Source organism: Microplitis mediator, chromosome 3, assembly GCF_029852145.1.
Source record: "Microplitis mediator isolate UGA2020A chromosome 3, iyMicMedi2.1, whole genome shotgun sequence".
In the NCBI taxonomy this organism is placed as follows: domain Eukaryota; kingdom Metazoa; phylum Arthropoda; class Insecta; order Hymenoptera; family Braconidae; genus Microplitis; species Microplitis mediator.
The window spans coordinates 2847697-2866554 of NC_079971.1; the positions used below are offsets into that span (position 1 = coordinate 2847697).

At 32.8% G+C, this 18858-nt stretch overlaps 1 long non-coding RNA gene across 1 annotated transcript in view; it reads right to left on the reverse strand.

The window, feature by feature from the left end:
- Window positions 1-2317: 2317 nt before the first annotated feature.
- The window catches only part of LOC130665805 (uncharacterized), a 31402-nt gene continuing 14861 nt past the window's right edge, over window positions 2318-18858 (reverse strand). The window contains exons 2-3 of the long non-coding RNA XR_008989592.1: window positions 15561-15640; window positions 2318-2597 (exon numbers count right to left, since the gene is read on the reverse strand). This is a non-coding gene — a long non-coding RNA (uncharacterized LOC130665805). The remainder of the gene's footprint in view (window positions 2598-15560; window positions 15641-18858) is intronic.

Genomic DNA, 18858 nt, shown 5'->3' on the forward strand with positions numbered 1-18858 from the left:
TCGCTATGGACTTGTTTAAATAATTATTCGTGTTATACGTAATTTATTTAAAAATTACACAATTTTACGCCCGCTATTTCAATTAACAATAATTTAATTAATTAATAAAAATACTGTTTAACTGTAGTGATCGAGTCGGTACCCGGGTCAAAAATAAAACTTGATTTAGACTTGGTTTACCAAGTCGAAATTTGGAGCCGTTTTTCACAAGACAAACTCGACTTTTTTTACGGAGGTATGAAATATATTAAGTTTTCGCCTTGGTTTAGACTTAACTGGCTTACTTAGTCACGATTTAAGACGAAAAAGTTGAAACCAAGTCGAAATTGACTTGGTTTAGACTTATTCGACTTAAAATGTAAGGCGAAAAAGTCTAAATCAAGTCGAAACTGATTTGATGTAGACTTGTTCGACTTAAATTATAAGTCGAAAAAGTCAGAACTAAAGTGAAATAATTTTTATATATTAAGGCGAAAGTAAGGCGAATAAATGACTTTTTTTCGACTTGGTTTAGCAAGTCGAAAGTAATGTGAATGACTATCGTGCTCAAAGTAAAGACGAATAAGTTGAAACTAAGATGAAAAAAGTTCAAAAAGTTGAAGAAAATTAAATTTAAGTCAAAAAAGTCGAGATCTTATCAAAAAATCGTCGGCAAATCGATAACTTCAAAAGAAAATAAGGCGAAGCGAGCCTGAATCAAGTTATATTTTCGACCCGGGTAAAAATATTAACAAAGTAAAATATTTTCAACACCGGGAAATTTTTTCAACACCGGTATAGAATATTTACACCATCGGCAGTGTTATTTTAATACTGCCGATGGTATTTAAATTTAACACTAAAAATTTTAACACCTACACCGCCTGGACTTACCCCGGTTTATAGTAGATTTCATAGAAATCTATCTTTTGCATTTGTCCTCATGGATGAATTTTCAAAGAATCTTGCCTTAATCTATCATAATTCATCGATTAGGTTCCAAAAATACCATTGGTTCGAAAGTGTAAATATGTACATATATATGTAATATACGCGCCTTGTTGCGATGATAGTGACCACAATTTTTGACGGATCTTAATGAAACTTAGCACACTTGTTCTATGAACGATTATCACGGTTAAGTTCGAAGATGAGCAAAATCGGTCAACTAGTTTAGAAATGGTGGACATTTGAAATTCCAAAAATAACGAAAAATCCTACTTTCCGGCTTTTTTCGCAAATAACTTTTTAACGGGTATACCTATCCTTATTAAGTAAAAATAACTTGATAGCTGATAAAAAAAGCTATATTTTCCTTATTTTATTTTTTGTTTTACGATAATTGTTCCACTTTTAATAAGGGAACAATTCAAAGTCACGTAATTGACTCATGTGTTATGGTGATAATGCCATTGTTTATATCTTTGAAAATTTATGACGGGTGATTATTAAATTATACATATATATAGAAATCTACTTCCATTTCGGATGCCGAATGGATTTTTTTTTTACAGTGTAGTTAAAAACGTAGTGCATATTACCCAAGAAAATAAATGGAACAGAAGTAGAGAAAACAGGTATGAGGTACGTATATTCATCGGGGCGATATGATCGTTAAGAAAAGAAGCGGTACGATTGCCAGGTCCAGCGCTACTCGGGTTTCTCCCTGACGTGTTTTTAATCCCTGTCGTTGATGCCATTCCTTGAGGGCCTAAAAGGCGTTGCAAGACTACTATGTAGTATATACTATATACCAAAAAAACATATATATATATAGTCACTATATCGGTCGTCGGATGATCGCACCGGCAGCTGCCTGCACGCTTGAGGTCTGAGGATGAGAGACCAGATGGTTACGGCTCATTCCTTATAGACTTTTACCGAAAGAAACCACCGACCAATGTTGCCAACGTCAAGGGACTGTAAGCAGATACGAATGTACATTGGGACTTGGTTTTTAGTCCTGGTAAATTGGGATGTGGTATAGTTGTACAGTTGATGAGAAATATGGTAGAATATGCGTGTATATATTTATGTATATATGAAAGAAAGACAAGAGTATAGTTGTAGAATGAAGCAGATTAAAAAGAAGAAAAGTTTGGGTTCGCGTCCCGAGTGGGCTGTTCTCCAAATAGCTCCACCTGCGCCTTCTTCTTATTCTTCTTCTTCCACTTCTGGCTTTTCAACACTCACTCGAAACCCATTATTTTCTTAATAATTTTTATCGCGTTCAAATTCTGCGCTAAAAATACTAATTTTGTTGATGTTCACCTGACTAAATAGCTGAGTTGTTAGGAATACTTTTGAGTTGGTATTTACAAATAAACAACAATTTAAGAATATTTGATAAATTGTTTATTAAATAGTATGATGATAAATATTTTTCAATTTATGTGTATAACAATTTAACGTTTATTAAATTTGTTTTGCGGTGAAGAAAATAAAAGTTATGACTGTCAGGATAAAGTAACAAGCGTCAAATCGAAAATGACACGATTTTGATGAATGGGCGCAAGAAAAATGACATGTGGATAGCACGTGCCGTGTGGCTTCAGTACGTTTGACCTGAGAGAAAAAAACCTTTCTTCTTCTGTATGCTTCTTCTTGAACGTACGTATCTGAAAATAAGAAGAATAAAACTCAATTTTAAGTTTTTTAAAAAAAAGTGCTGAGATTGCAGGAGAAGAAACCGGTAATGCAAGTAAAAAAATGCTGGAGTTAAATTTACTACACTAAACTAGTAATAATTGAACTACTTTGGAGTCATCGTATCGACAAATGGAGTTAGCATAAATGATACTGTATAAGATTAATCTCTACTGTAGTAGTTCTATTTGTTGTACCAGGTTGCCACAGCACGAAGTATGACAAATCTTTTTTAGTAAGTGCGATTAGAATATGGAATCGATTACCTTCATACTGCACTTCACAACCGTCTTTTCCTACTTTCCGTAAAGCGTGTTTTGAGTTCTTGTTGAGCGAAGAGAATGCGTGATTTGGTCAAAATCTCTAATGAAATTTTTTATTTGATGATGGAGTGATGTATTGATGTATGTATTATGTATCATATGTATAATGTATTACTAATATCTGTATTACACTACTTTTGTTAATTAACATTCATTGTAATGTTTTTTTTGGAGGGCCGCAAGGAGCTATGACTCCATGGCCTTAAAACAATAAATAATAATAATAATAATAATAATATTTACTATTCGGCTGGGGTAAAAATTTGTAGGCTCAGAAACTACTCAATGTAGTATGGAAAACTCATCCTGTGGTTTCTTTAACCACACAATTTTATAAGAATTTGTTGGTATTACTATTTTTGGAGTACATAATATCACATAATTTGTACAATCTACTCCAATATGGAGTAAAATGACTGATAAACGAAAACGACAGCGCCACCTTCAACTTTTTTACCCCACTGTGTGGTTGTACTAGCTCCACAATTGTAGTTATAATTACTACATCTTTAAATGTGTCAATTATAACCTTCAAAATTACGCGCTTGTATTTTATATCAACAAAAATTAAATATTCAATGAAACTGTGTTAGTAATACAAGAATTAATTTGCCATAAAGATAATTCAAAATGAAAAATAAATATCATGACGTATAGAAAAAAAAATGTACTTTAAAAATTTAGTGCGTGTGACATTTCGAATTAATTATTTACAAATCCATTTTAATATATTTAAAAACTCTTTGTGCGAACAATGTGATATAAATTTAAAAATTTTTAAAACTTTTTAAATACCATGACAAATAATAAATATCAATTAATATATATTTAATAAATAAATTAAGGATAAAAAATTATAAACTATGATGTGGGGTAGTAAGAACCACAGCTGTCATTTACCAAGGAGTTGTTTTAACCAACGACAGTAGTAGATGTTACTACAGTTTGTGTACCACAATGGGCTAGTAGTCATTACTAAATGTATAGTGATCCTATATATTACTAGTCAGTATACTATATGTACCTCCGATTGTGGTAAATTTAATTACACTTTTTTTTACATGATAAATCGTTATTTTAGATTTTTAAAAAAAGATAAAACTTTATTCGCGCTTAATTCGTTGACTTGGTGAATTTTCAATGGAGAAATGTCAATGACAGAAGGGTGATATGTCACCTTAGGGAGTTTTATATATTTAAGGGGGTGTCATTGAGAGTAATCTCAAAGCGTTACGAATTAAAGGGGTACGGAGGGGAACGCAAAGCCACGCCCTCCCTTCGCTTTTAACTCTCTCAAGAGTTATATATATTCTACTCGAATGCATTCATCGATAGCCACAGATCTCTCAGCACGGAAAGTTAATTAGTTCACAATCGTGACTATTGAATAAGTCGAAGGTTCTTAAAGATAATCATTGATTCTCGTGGCTTGCACGCCGCGACAATAATATATGTAGTAAACTATACTGCTTTTGTATATCAACTAATCTTTAAGTTCCCTCTTTCTCTTTCTCCTAAGAACTTCAATGTCTTCAATGTTTATTTACTTCTCTTGTTTTTGTTTTATTTTCTCGACTTGTGTTATTAATTGGCCACGGCATCTCGTGGCTGTTTTCTACTCTCGCGCCACACGATAATGGCCCACGGACGAAGCCGACGAGTTATGCTAATAAGCCTTTTTACTTTAAAACTCTCTCGACACATGCGTTTCATATTATGAATATTCAAATTCTTTCATCTGATTACATCATACCTATGGTGTCGTTGACATACCTCAAAGAACCTTTCCAAATGCTACTGTCACTTTAAGACAAAATGCTTAACTTGTTTATTACGTGTACTCAGAACCGGCAATTTCAATATCAACAGAATCTCATAAACCTCTACTGGAAATCTTAAATTGCTAAGGTGTAATAAAAGACAAAAACTTATAACGAATCTAATCACGACCATAAAATTTTATACATTATTCAGATATAGACAATACGCAAACATCAGGCTCTTTAAAAGTGAATTGGTGACATTCACTGCGAATTCGTGAATATGCACTGAGAACAAGCTATAAGTATACTACTGGTTGAATTAGAAGTATGATTATATCTAGAGGAAAGGTGACTCCACTAATTCGCAGTGAATTTCACTAATTCATTTTTAGAGACGGATTGCTAAAAAAGGAGGTCAGTTGTTATCTGTTACGTTCAGTAGATAAATAAATTTGACCTGATGAATTCTGGCTGTCATACCATGACGAGACATCGTAGTGCAAATTTTGAATAGTACATAGAGAAATTATTATCGTTTGAAATACCAAATCGAAATTCAGAATGTACCAGCACAGTAAAAAATATTGTGTATCTGTGTTAAAAACGGTCCGTGTTAAAATTTTTGTGTTGATTTTTTTGTGTCAAATCAACACAATTCTTTGTGTTACTTTAAAATTTTTAATCAATTTACTCTTCAACACTTTAAAAGTGTTACTTAGTATAAAAATCGATATTATCAACATTTATTAAGTGTTACTTTAACATCAACACAAAAAAAGTGTTGAAATTTTAACACAAATTTTGTGTTGAAATTCAACACAAATAGTCTGTGTTGAAAAATAACACAAAAATTGTGTGGACCGTTTCTAACACACAGATTGTGTTGATTTTAACACAATATTTTTTACTGTGTGGAGATTGCTCTCTAAACATGAATAAGTGAAATAAGTGAATATTCACTAATCCTAAGTGCCATCCGAACCACTTTTTGAAATAAGTGGTTCGGTTTGCACTTAGAATTAGTGGATATTCACTTATTTCACTTATTCATGTTTACAGAGCGGAACGTTTTTCGCGCAATGAAAAAAAAAACAATTGATAGTAAAATTCTACTGAATGACTAGATTTCTTAAATTTTTCACATATAGATGCTGGTTTGTCAGTAGAAAATCTTAGACCACCCCAAACTTCCGGAGCTACCCCTTAAGCAGTCGAATAACATAAATTTAGTTCATTTCTCTTTACAAGAGAAACTCCACTTAGTTTTACAAAGATATGAAATACATTGAGTTTTTGCTATGGTTTAGACTTAACTGGCTTACTTAGTCACGATTTAAGAGGAAAAAATCTAAATCAAGTCGAAATTGACTTGGTTTAGACTTATTCAATTTCAATGGTAAGGCGAAAAAGTCAAAACTAAGGGGAAACGTGAAAAACGCATTTTACACTAAAAATACTGCTTGTTTTTGACTTGGTTGAGCAAGTCTAAAGTACACGGAGAAAAAAGTATTGTGACCAGTTCAATACAGGGCACTGGCTGTCGCGATACTCGTTTAGTTATATGGGGGTTAGTGCGAGTATTGATACGTATGGTGCTGACAGTAATACGGATCGCGAATGGGACTATAGAATGCATCGCAACGATAGCTCTACAGATCGCTCCCTTCAGGATACGTACATCACTATCCATTAGATCGTTCCAATCATGATATTTTTTTCTCCGTGATAAGGCGAATAAATAACTTTTTTTTGACTTGATTCTGCAAGTCAAAAGTAAAGTAAATAACTGTCGTGCTCTTATCGGAAAATCGTTGACAAATCGATAACTTCAAAAGGAAATAAGGTGAAGCGAGACTGAATCAAGTTTTATTTTTGATACCATCGAAATAAACACATGCAAAAAATACTATGGCCATAGTAATTTTTGTATCTGTTTTTTCGATTTTGGTTACTCTCTTAAATTTGAAATAGTGAAAATGAAGTGAATATTCACTGTTTACCAGTGAAAAGTATGTTACTAATTCAAATAGTGGAATACTTTTCACTGGCAATAAGTGACTGCCATATTCATTGCCAAATGATGATTGTCACATGATTTTCACTAATTCGTTTTTAGAGAGCCCCATACAAAAAAAAAAGAATCGGCCCGTTACTGGGTCGAGAATGGCTGCCAATTTTCAAGTATCGGTCGAAGATCGGCTAAATATCGGATGATAACGGTATGCCAAGCATTGGCCAATCGTGGCAATCAATCATCGGCCAAAGCTTGGTATCAAGAGCGCTCGATCAAATCGTTGGCCAACGAACGGCGGTTAATTGTTCGCCGTTTTTATAAGCAAAAAGACGGCTGCCAATGATTCACCATGCACGGGCCAGTATAGCTAGCCATTTATTGGCCAATCATTGCAAACCAGGCATCGGCCGATCTATGGGAATATTTCGAAGCTCGGCGACTTTGAATGGGAGTAGGTGACCAACATGGCCGGGCTTTACTATAATACGACACTAAAGAATTTCAAACGAGAATTTCTTAGTGCACCAAGAGCGCATACTATCACTTTTCAAGGATCATTACTAAATGACCAAAATTTTATCTTGAAAGACTCATTCTGTTTGTGATTATAAAAGAAATGATGAAATTTCCAAGCCATACGTAATATTGATGGAAATATAAAGGTAGTAATTCTGTATCCAAAATAAATACAGAGCTAAATAAATAAGAATTCAGAAACAAATTTGATGACTCAATAGTTTTATTGATGATAATTTTAAATTGTTGACTTAATATTGGAAGCCTTGAATAAAATTTTCCGACGCCATTTTACCGGTACGCTGATAGTAAAAGTCAAAAATTCTAAACCAAAAGACTGATGAATAATATTAGTATTCATAAGTAAATTTACTAAAATATCTTTATTATTCCTGGAGACATGGCGAACGGAATATTCTCCGGCGTCCAAAATTAGAGTAATCTTTTTTTGTCTGTAACTTCCCGGAAGACGAATGGAATCACCTGGAGATGTTCCAAGTGTTGTATTAAAGTTTATTACAAGTTTTACGAGCATGTTTTAAAAACACCAATAAAGGTAAATCGAATAATGATTGGAGTTAGAAAACTTATGAATAATTTAAAACTTTAAACTGATAGCATATTTCTTTAAATAATTTTAAAGTTTTAGAAATGAGAACGAGTTCTGAAGGAGATACTATTACGATCGTGACCAGAAGTCAGTCACCGGAACGGAAGTCGTGAGCGTGGGGCAGTGATGGGTCGCTTCCGGTGGTCCCTATACCATCATATTCACTATTACATGGAGACTGAATTGCCAATGAGACTTGTATTTTGTCACTAGACTCTGTTGGATATATTACTTTGTGGCCGGTACTTAAATTTAGAGTGTATGTGCCGCAGACAGCATGACTCTGGTTATATTAACAAACCCTTACTTACGTTCATTTTAATGTCATTCATAAGTTTATTGCCAATTTCATCACATTGGGTATTGTTGAGTTGGCAATGATAAAATTTTTACTCAGAATAAGGATACGCCGAAAATTAATTTGTACGTAAGAAAAACCAGGTCAACAATAAAATTTTATTTATTTTCTTTTGAAGTTATCGATTTGCCGACAATTTTCCAATAAGATCTCGACTTTTTCGACTTAATTTAAATTTTTGTTAACTTTTAGAGCTTTTATTTCATTTTACGCTGAGAAACTATTCTTCTTTGAAATGCTATGTTGCCATAGTAAAGCCGAACCAAGTTGGCCACCTGACGGGAATTGAAATAAACACATGCAAAAATTACTACGACTATAGTAAAATTTACAAAAGTTACAGTAATAAGTGATATAACCCTTGTCAATTTTACTATAGTCATAGTAATTGTCCCGAGTCGAAATTTTTTTTAACTTAAATTCTGTTTCAACCTAGTATAGTTTTTAGTCTGAACGTCAGGGTGAAATGGGTTTTAGAAGATAGAGAACTCCATTGAAATTAAACCCTATTTCAGTCCAGTAGCGCCTACATACGTTCGTTTTCAGACGAGTTAGGTTGAGAAAGGTTTTAAATTTGAACTGAAACAGAGTCTTAAATTTCAAATTAAACCCTGGTTCATTCTTTTTCGAACTTATTTAAGGCGTACTAGGATAAAACAGAGTTTTAAACTTCGAACTAAGCCCTAGTTTACTTCTCCTTACCTGAATTTCAGGCGAGTTAGGTTGAAAAAGGTTTCAAAATCGAGGCGACAAATATCCCCATCAAAAGGTTTAGGCTCTACAAGGCTCATATGGGGTTTTAATATTTTGACTCGGGGTTGCATGTGTTTGTTTCAATTTCTGCAGATGGCCAATATAGCCCGGCTTTACTATTATGACACCACAGCATTTCATACGAGAGTAATTTCTCCGTGTAGTTTGAACTTATTCGTATTTTTTGACCTTCTCTTTAAATATGAATAAGTGAATATTCACTTATTTTCACTAATTCATGTTTAGAGAGTTAGTTTGAACTTCTTCGTATAGTTTGATCCTATTTGTCGGCACTTTGAGTACGGCATAGTCCTTCACCTTGACTTGCTCAATCAAGTAGAAAAAAATTTATTTATTCACCTTACTTTAGACTTGATGATAATCAACCAAGTCAAAAGCAAGCCGTTTCTTTATGTGTAAAATGTGTTTTTGGTGTTTCACTATAGTTTTTACTTTTTCGTCTTATAATTTAAGCCGAATAAGTCTAAACCAAGTCAATTTCGACTTGATTTAGATTTTGTCGTCTTAAATCGTTTTATTTTAGACCCGTGAAGGTGTAAAAAATATATAGTCTATAAATATTTTGTGTTAAGAATCAACTTTTTTTGTCTATTTTTCATGTATACAGATGCAAGCAGAGTCGTGACATTGTGACACGGATGAGTTATCGCGACTAGCGGTTTCTATCTATTGGAGATTCATATCGCGAAATTGTAGCTTGACTATTTCTTGAAACTATAGATCGATAAAAACACTACATTAACACGAACAGCAAGCATTATATGTCTATTTTACTTTTGGAAACTAAAGAGAGTAAGTGATAATAACTTTCTAATACTCGGTTATAAAACTATTTTTATTATTTTCTAACCAACTACATATATATATTTGAAATTCATCAAGAATGGCTGATTGTACTGTTGAATTCAACTTTGTTGAGTAAGCATTTCCTGTTACTATGTAGTGCATAACCATGAAATATTAAACTCTGCACTGCAAGAGTATAAAAACTAACTAGTCTGTTTAATATGAGCACGAAGAGAATTTTCAGTCAAAAAATACCGTGATACCAGCGGTAAGTTGGCCGGATTACTTGAGACATATGAAAATAGTAAACATATGCATATTTTATTTGTAGTAGTTTCAATACAGGCAATGATATAAAAATATATTTCATTTGATTTAATGGTTTCTTAAAAATAAAAAATTTCGCAATTTTTTATTCAACGAGTCAAAATTATTCCTCTGTAAAAGATTTTCTAATACATACCCCATATTACACTGTAAGAAATATGGTGTCCATGGTAAGGTGTGATTGACCTGGTGTTAAAATTTTCAACACTGCAGGTGTGAAAGTTACACGACGCACGGTGTTTAATTCTCGACCATGTGAATTAGAATATTCACACCATCAATGGTGTAACTGTACACGGGAAAATTATTTTTGTTTGAATACTATGGTGTCATAGTAATGCCGGACTATATCGGCCTCCTAATAAAAATTGAAATAAACACATGCGAAAATTACTACGACCATAGTAAAGTTTCCAATGGTTACAATAATTTGTGAAATAATTGTTTTCATTTCTACTATGGCCATAATAATTTTTTCATTTCAGTTTCTGCGTGTGGTCAATATGGTCGCAATATAGTATACACAGTTGGACTCGAAACCAATTTGGTTTTCCTTTCTGATGTGAAGCACACATTTTATATTAGTGAAACAAGTCTATAAAAGTTGAAAAATTTCAATCGATCCTGTGATTTGGCTGTAACTGCGTAAGAAAACAATAAAATCTCGAATACTGTGGAGTTCGCTTTTCTCGCTTGAATAAACATTATAGGGTAGTCTTCGAAGAAACTTTATTAAGATAACCACCCCTATCATGTAAGTCAACACATGAACATGATGAATTTTTTTACAAAATTTATAAAATTCTAATTTTAGGTCAATAATACATTATTCGAAATTATTTATTTCTCCTATTAATGATTGAATCAGTGATGTATTCGTGGAAGGGTCCTTTTACTAATTCATTTTGAGGGAAAAAACGGTTGGTAGACATACACGCGAACATAACCTATACACGGAAAAAAATAGATAGAAATGGTTACTGTGCTACACAAGAATGATCGTAAAGTATGTAGAAGTTGATCTTAGCGTATATATTACTAGTTTTTGTTATATATAATGGGAGTGGATCGTTTTTACATACGACTAAGTATGATTCAACATACTAATCATTCCTATGTTACACATTATTCGAAAACACAAGTAGTTATCGTGTTCACACACTGTTCGATTTTCGGATAATGCGAGTTCCTTTCAGCAGCCAATGTGTTACTATATAAAATAGGTATTGGCTCCGTGCGCTTACGTATACTACTATAGAAGTAAATGTGCATTGTGTATACGTATTGGCCTCCAGAAGTTCCGATCCTCCTTGTTGGTGGCGCTGTCATTATGCATGTATACGTCTTACACTGATGATTTAATAGTATTAGTATTTTCGTGCACGGAGCCAATAGGCACTGTGTGGAGATGTGAGAGACTCCCCGAACAAATGCGTTCTATTGTTGTTCAACATAGTAACCATTTCTGTGCTGGGCAGAAACTGTTGTTTTCAGTCACATGTCTGACTACTGTTTAGCGGGAACTAATTTTGTCAACAGTAGTTAGACATGTGACTGAAAACATCAGTTCCTGCCCAGTACAAAAATGGTTACTATGTTGAACGGAAATGGAACGCATTTGTCCAACGAGTCTTTCGCATCTCTACATAGCGCCTATACCTATTTTATACATCGGCGACCGTCTTTTTCTTCTCATGCAATAATTTCTTGCGACAAAATTTCTCAGCAATAATTTCTCAAGGCATATTTTCTTGAAGAATTTCAAGGCAAATAATATACAGCGAGAAATTTTTGTGTCGGATCAATTTTTGTTTGAGTAATTATTGCTGAGAAATTTTTGCATGAGAAATTATTCCGGATTTATAAAGGCAGGGAGCCTTATATAGCAATACATCTATTGCTGAAAGGAATCTGTATTATCTGGTCATAAGCGAACAATGACTGTAACCACGATAACCAATCGTGTTTTCGACATGTGTAACATAGTAATGGTTACTATGTTAAATCGTATTCAATTGTACGTAAAAATGACCTACTTCTATTATAACGAGAACTAGTAATATGCTAAGATCAGTTTCTAAATACTTTACGATCATCTTGTGTAGCACAGTAACCATTCCTATTTATTTTTTCCGTGTAGGGAGCAATAGATGATTCCCTAGATTTGAAACCATAGAAGTATCTAGTATAAAAACTAATGTCGGGAATCAGAGATGGATTCAATACAATTTTTCTCTCATCTCGTTAGAAAATTTTAGATTTACTGAGTGGAAAATTAGAAATTAGTGATTTCGTACGACCGTTTTCATACGATATGGTATCGAAGCACAAAAAAACAATATTGCTATTATATTGATCCAATTATGGATTGCGTGAAACACGTTTCTAATAAAGTAACTAGTTTTAAGTACGAGAATAGCACTAAAATCTGTTAACATGACAAGTAACCGATCGTAGACAGTAAAAATATAAATATTTTTTATCACAATATGTGTCACTATATATATTAAGAAAGTTACAAGACATTACGGTACCATAATTGCATAATTACTATCACGGTTCTAAACATAAGAGCAAAATTTATTTGATCTAGAATCGTTCAAGGTTCAAACCATAGACATAAATCATTTTATTCTACAGTAACTATGGATACTTTTTTTCTTTTACAATTATTGACTTCTTTCCACATTAGGGCTAAAGTTTAATTTTAGCAGCCATTAAACAGACTAGAAAAACAACAACTTATTCAGAAATTATAACTTGTAGTTAAACTTTTTTTTTTAGCTTATCAGAACAAACTATTGATAAACTAGCACGTCAGGTCAAAGAAACTATTGAATAGTTATCCGCTTATAGACCATACAATACCTGCAATTACCAACTTCAATTATTCTAAATACAGTTGAAAATTACTATATAAATAAATAATATCTGTTCGTAAACAACAAAACCTGATTGAATGTTAAAACAAGATAATAAAAGATTAAACTCTGATACTATCTTGCATCTTTTAAGATCTTTCCTATAATTTTCATGCCAGTTTCTTAAAAGATGTAAGATATATAATAGAGGTTGAGAATGAAACTTATTTCTCACCTTGCGCACCGATTTTGATACCGTTATGCTCCCTACAACCTACAACTGTATCGTATCTATCCTATCCACGAGTATCTACTCTGTATGTATTATACCTAATACTGGAAATGAATACTCTACTCGTACTCCTGTACATTCCATATTCGCAGCTGGTTCGCGTTTATTACCAATTATTTTTCCACGAGCTGAGTGCATACAAGCATCAGTTCATTACCTTCACAAAGCGATGTTTCTCTTCGTTATATTCCCTCGTATTCGTTCTTATGACCTCTTATGAAAGAATATATTCATTTTAAATTCACTTTCAACTCTCTTTATACTCCATTGTTATATATATCTATATATTATTTTGAAACATTATATCAATGTACGCTTTTCTTGTAAGTCATCTCTACATTGTTCAATACAAAAATAACAATAAAATTTAATTTTACATTTGATCAATTCGTATTGAAAATGATTATGTTAATGTTAGCACAATACATATTTCTTACTATGTGCACGCTGAAAAGGTAAGATAACTATCACCATTATGCAAAAAAGAATGATTATCATATGGTATGTGATAATTATCATGCTTCTATGCGAGACATTCTTATCCCGTATAGTAATGTTTATTATGGCCGATAGTAATATTTACTATCCAGATAGTAATGATTCTAACATCTGAGAATTTCGTAACCCGGGTCAAAAATAAAACTTGATTCAGGCTCGCTTCGCCTTATTTTCTTTTGAAGTTATCGATTTGCCGACGATTATTTGACAAGATCTCGACTTTTTTGACTTAAATTTAATTTTTTTCAACTTTTTGAACTTTTTTCATCTTAGTTTCAACTTATTCGTCTTTACTTTGAGCACGATAGTCATTCACATTACTTTTGACTTGCTAAACCAAGTCGAAAAAAAGTCATTTATTCGCCTGACTTTCGCCTTAATACATAAAAATTATTTCACCTTAGTTCTGACTTTTTCGACTTATAATTTAAGTCGAATAAGTCTACATCAAGTCAGTTTCGAATTGATTTAGACTTTTTTGCCTTACATTTTAAGTCGCATAAGTCTAAACCAAGTCAATTTCGACTTGATCTTGACTTTTTCGTCTTAAAATTTAAGTTGAATAAGTCTAAACCAAGTCAATTTCGACTTGATTTAAACTTTTTCGTCTTAAATCGTGACTAAGTAAGCCAGTTAAGTCTAAACCAAGGCGAGAACTTAATATATTTCATACCTCCGTAAAAAAAGTCGAGTTTGTCTTGTGAAAAACGGCTCCAAATTTCGAGTTAGTAAACCAAGTCTAAATCAAGTTTTATTTTTGACCCGGGATGGTAATGATTTTTATTCGAGGTGATAATCATTACTTTCTCAGGTGGCAAAATTCACGAAATTCGCAGTTGTAAAAAATATTACTATCTAGATGGTGACTATTACTATCGGCAATTATAAACATTATTATATGAGAAAAGAATGTTTAACATATATAAGCATGACAATGATTATCTCGCTTACAATATGATAATCATTCCTGAGTCGACAAATAACTCCGGTTTTAGATCTCAAATGCAAGATTTTGAGGTTCACCTCAATTTGTACTCACCATTCAAAATTCATATAAATAAGAGTTTGGATAAGTTTCATTTTGAGCGACTTTTACATTTTTTAGGCATAAATGAGGCTATAACCTCACGAATATAGGGAATTCCCTATTGAAAGATGGCAACAGTTTTTTTTTAGCGTGCGTTGTAGTTTTAAATTTACATATTGATAAATATAGTGTACACTCTAAAACTAAGTGTGTTACCAGTGTATTATTTAGCACTCATTAAATAGGTTCAATATAAGGCCATAGGTAAAACTATTTTTGAGTCACTCAAAACACATTTCACGGTGTGTTAAATATCTATAGATTGCTTATGGCGTTTCAATGTTATTTGGCAAGTGTGTTAATTTTGACTACCTACTTTGGTTTTAAAGTGTAATCTAATCGAACATATACAATATATGTAATGACATTTTGTACAGCAAATGTTATCCGTAAAATTGGATTCTTAAACTTTAATAACTTCTGCTTGATGTGCAAAACAAATCTTGAAATTTTGGGAAACTATTACCATATATAATCGAACTTTCCTCAACATCAAAAGTTTATAATTTTATCTAATAGCAGTGAGCACACATGAATCAATTTAATTTTTCTACACATTATAGTGATGGTAAGCTATAAAAGTATTGTAAACGAAATAGCAGTTTCCGTGAAAATATTTAATAAATAAATAATAATATTGTGAAGTGCACAAAAGAATAAAACAATTTTTTTTTAATAATGTACGGTGCATTTCTCTATATAACCACGAGTTAGGACTTTACTTACATAACATCTCACGTAACCGGAGATTGGCACGCTCTGTCTAAGCCAACGATATTCAGTGCCCCAGGGACTACCACCAGATCCTATAATTATCAGACATTACAATAAAATAACCAATTAAATAAATCGACTACTATATATGTAATTTAAACCATAAATTGACATAATTACTATTTTTTATATGCTTATAAAAAAATATGTAAATATGAATATTCTGTTCAAGTACACACATATATGTATATGTGTATATATTTATATTATATATTTATAATATCGGTACAAAATTATTAATTAGGTTTATTAGTGATATTGATTTTCATATCAAGCAAAAAGAGCGCAGAGTAAAGCTGTATAGTTGGCAGGAAAATCGCCGCGGGAAGCCAGCCGGGAGTCTGGTAGCAGTCGCGGGTGTTCATCGTGCGGTGAAAGCGATAGAGGAAGAGACTGAGTAAGAGTAAGGGGGTAAGAGAGAAAGAGAGAGAAGTAACACTCAAAAGAGAACGAAAGATAGGACGTGACGCGTCGCTAGAGACCCGAAGGCCTTTACTTCTCCTTCTATTCCCATTCTCCATTCTTCCATCCACTACCACTAACTCTTACTAATACCAACAACTCTAACTCTTACTCTACCTACAGTCTCCACAACCTATACTGCTTACTACATACTACTACAGACAAAAATCTACATCACTAACATTCCTATGTAATACTAACATAAAGCTTAAAGCCTTTATTTGTGTACACAACTCAAAAGATTCTATGGCTCTGAGAGAATTGCAGGTACCATGCGGACTCTACATCGGGTTTCTTATAGCCAAGTATATACGTTTTAACGCCTCACGTGCGTACCGTCTTCTTATTATAATCTTCATAAAACTTTAACTTCAACAACTATTTTTAAATATTTTTTTTTTTTTCATCCACATCTTTTACCACGAAGAATACATATTGTAGTTTATACGAACGACAAGCCTACAAGATTTATGACTGCATGCGGGTCAATTTTTTCGCAAGTCTCATCTCGGTTTTCTTCGTCGACCGCAGACAAAAAATCTATATGTGAGAAACAATGAACGATTGACCAAACTTATATGAAATTCAAAAATAAAAAATAATAACAAAATATAAACAATAAAAAATTTGAGTAAATAAATGTGGGAATTTACGCAAAAGGATAAGCAGGACAAGGGAACAAAGAGAACGTGAGGGTAAAAAAATGAGTGTGAAAAACAAAAGTACATATAAGAGAGGCGAAGAAGAGAGAAGAGGAGTTGATAGAGTATAAGGTAAAAGAGAGGGAGGTAAACGAGATCCTGTTGTCAGTAGCGCTCGGTAGGTATTCTACATCGTCGTCATCATCGTCGTCGGCGTCGTCGTCGTCTTTTGGATCGATACCATCCACGGTTGGACGTAGGGGTGGACGTAGCGCGGGGGTGGCACGCGCAAGGGGCGCCTCAGGGTGTTACCATGACAACGTGAATTACTCGCGAGGGGTCACGGGGGTTTTGTCTTTCTATTTTTCCTTTCTCACTCACTCATATTTATATATTACATATACCTAAATATATATGTATAATACACGAGTCTTCTGATGTGTACAAGAGCTATCGTCTGTCTCATCTTACTCTAAATATATATATATATATCAGCTTGAATTTTGTATACAACTCTGTTCTTTTACTCTCTCAGCTTTCTGTACTCACTAATATGAGCTCAGCCTTTCCCTTCCCTTTACTTCGAAGCCCCGCGAGGCTTGGTCGGACGAATTCGACTCGATCGACCGATGGAGAACGCCAACAGCCTCCAGAAACACTCCTGGTAGGCTATACTACTATATGAGGGCATCATATATATGTATTTAGTTTATTTCTGCAAAGTTTTTGAGGCCCTATAAGTTAATCCACAGTATTTTTACTTTTATGTACCTGGTACACAGATTTCATTCGTTGCAAATGCTTTGTTTTCAGCAGAGTGAGAATATTGTATTAGGCATTCAGAAAGGTTAAGTAGAAGATGCTCCTGGATTTCGTCCTAAAGGCTTCTATAAGATACATCTTTACGTAAAAGTTAACTAAAAGTTTAATTCAACCTTCAATAAAATCGATTATTAACAAACTATTCACTAAAAACGAATTAGTAAAAATCACGTAACAATCACAATTTGGCAGTGAATAGTCACTTATTGCAAGTAAAAAGTATCTCACTATTTGAATTAGTGTAATATTTTTTACGAGTGAACAGCGAGTAGTCACTATTTAAAATTTAAGATGATAAAGTGTAAAAATTTTCCGTTAAAATTTACTATGGGCGCATATTAAGGCCAGACTTTAATAGCACTGTCCAGAATTTTATCATAAATATATCGAAAAGTTACAATGTTACATTCAAACTATGAATATTTACTATTGGCTATAGTAAATTTACAGAGGCTACAATTCCATAAACTACTTACAAAAATTTTACTGTTAAAAAAATATATATATATATTACATTAACTTCATTACATTTTTCTTTGATTGATAATAGTTATTATTCCGAATGTTGTTCAAAAATAAAAAGAATCCCGAGCATTTTGTGCCTTGTTATTGAATAAGTAAGCATATTTTGTTGCATACACAGATTCAGTGGTTTGTTTAAAGTTCATCGTTCCAATATGGTTTAAAAAGTCAATAGATGCATGATTTCATTAATGAGAATAATTATGTGATATGAAAAAATGATTAGCGATAAATTCTTAAGAAGAGATTCTGAAATTATGCATATAAATTCAACAACGAAAGTGAGGAAAACTTCAAGTTTTTAGCGCTGTAATATTGATTCGAATGCTACAAAAGTTGTATATTGGCTGTAGTAAGCTAACTTGAAGAACGGAAAGTTCCACTGGTTTGTGAGAGGCGGCCAAGCTGCGCACAAATGGTATCAAAATGCGTCTGGTATCGCGCATGAAAATAACGATATTTTATAACCCATCTTCTATTCAGCGAATTTCAAAAATTCTTTTTGAATATTGATCTATACCATTTCGCAGTCTCACATTAATTTTTTCAAAAAAATCCATCCGTAAATTTTTGAGTTATCGTCAATTCTTCCTTGGCCACTTTTGACCGAACGCCAATTGATAAAAGTCGTTTTTTCAATAAACAATTGAACTTTTTAAAAATCCATTAATACTTTTGTTTATGACAGTCTGCGAGCTATCTAAATATGATAAAAGATAGATGTTCAGATATTATTAATAATGTTTAACAATACGGCCATTTTTCACAAGCCACGCCCTACGTTTTGAATCATTCGATTTCGA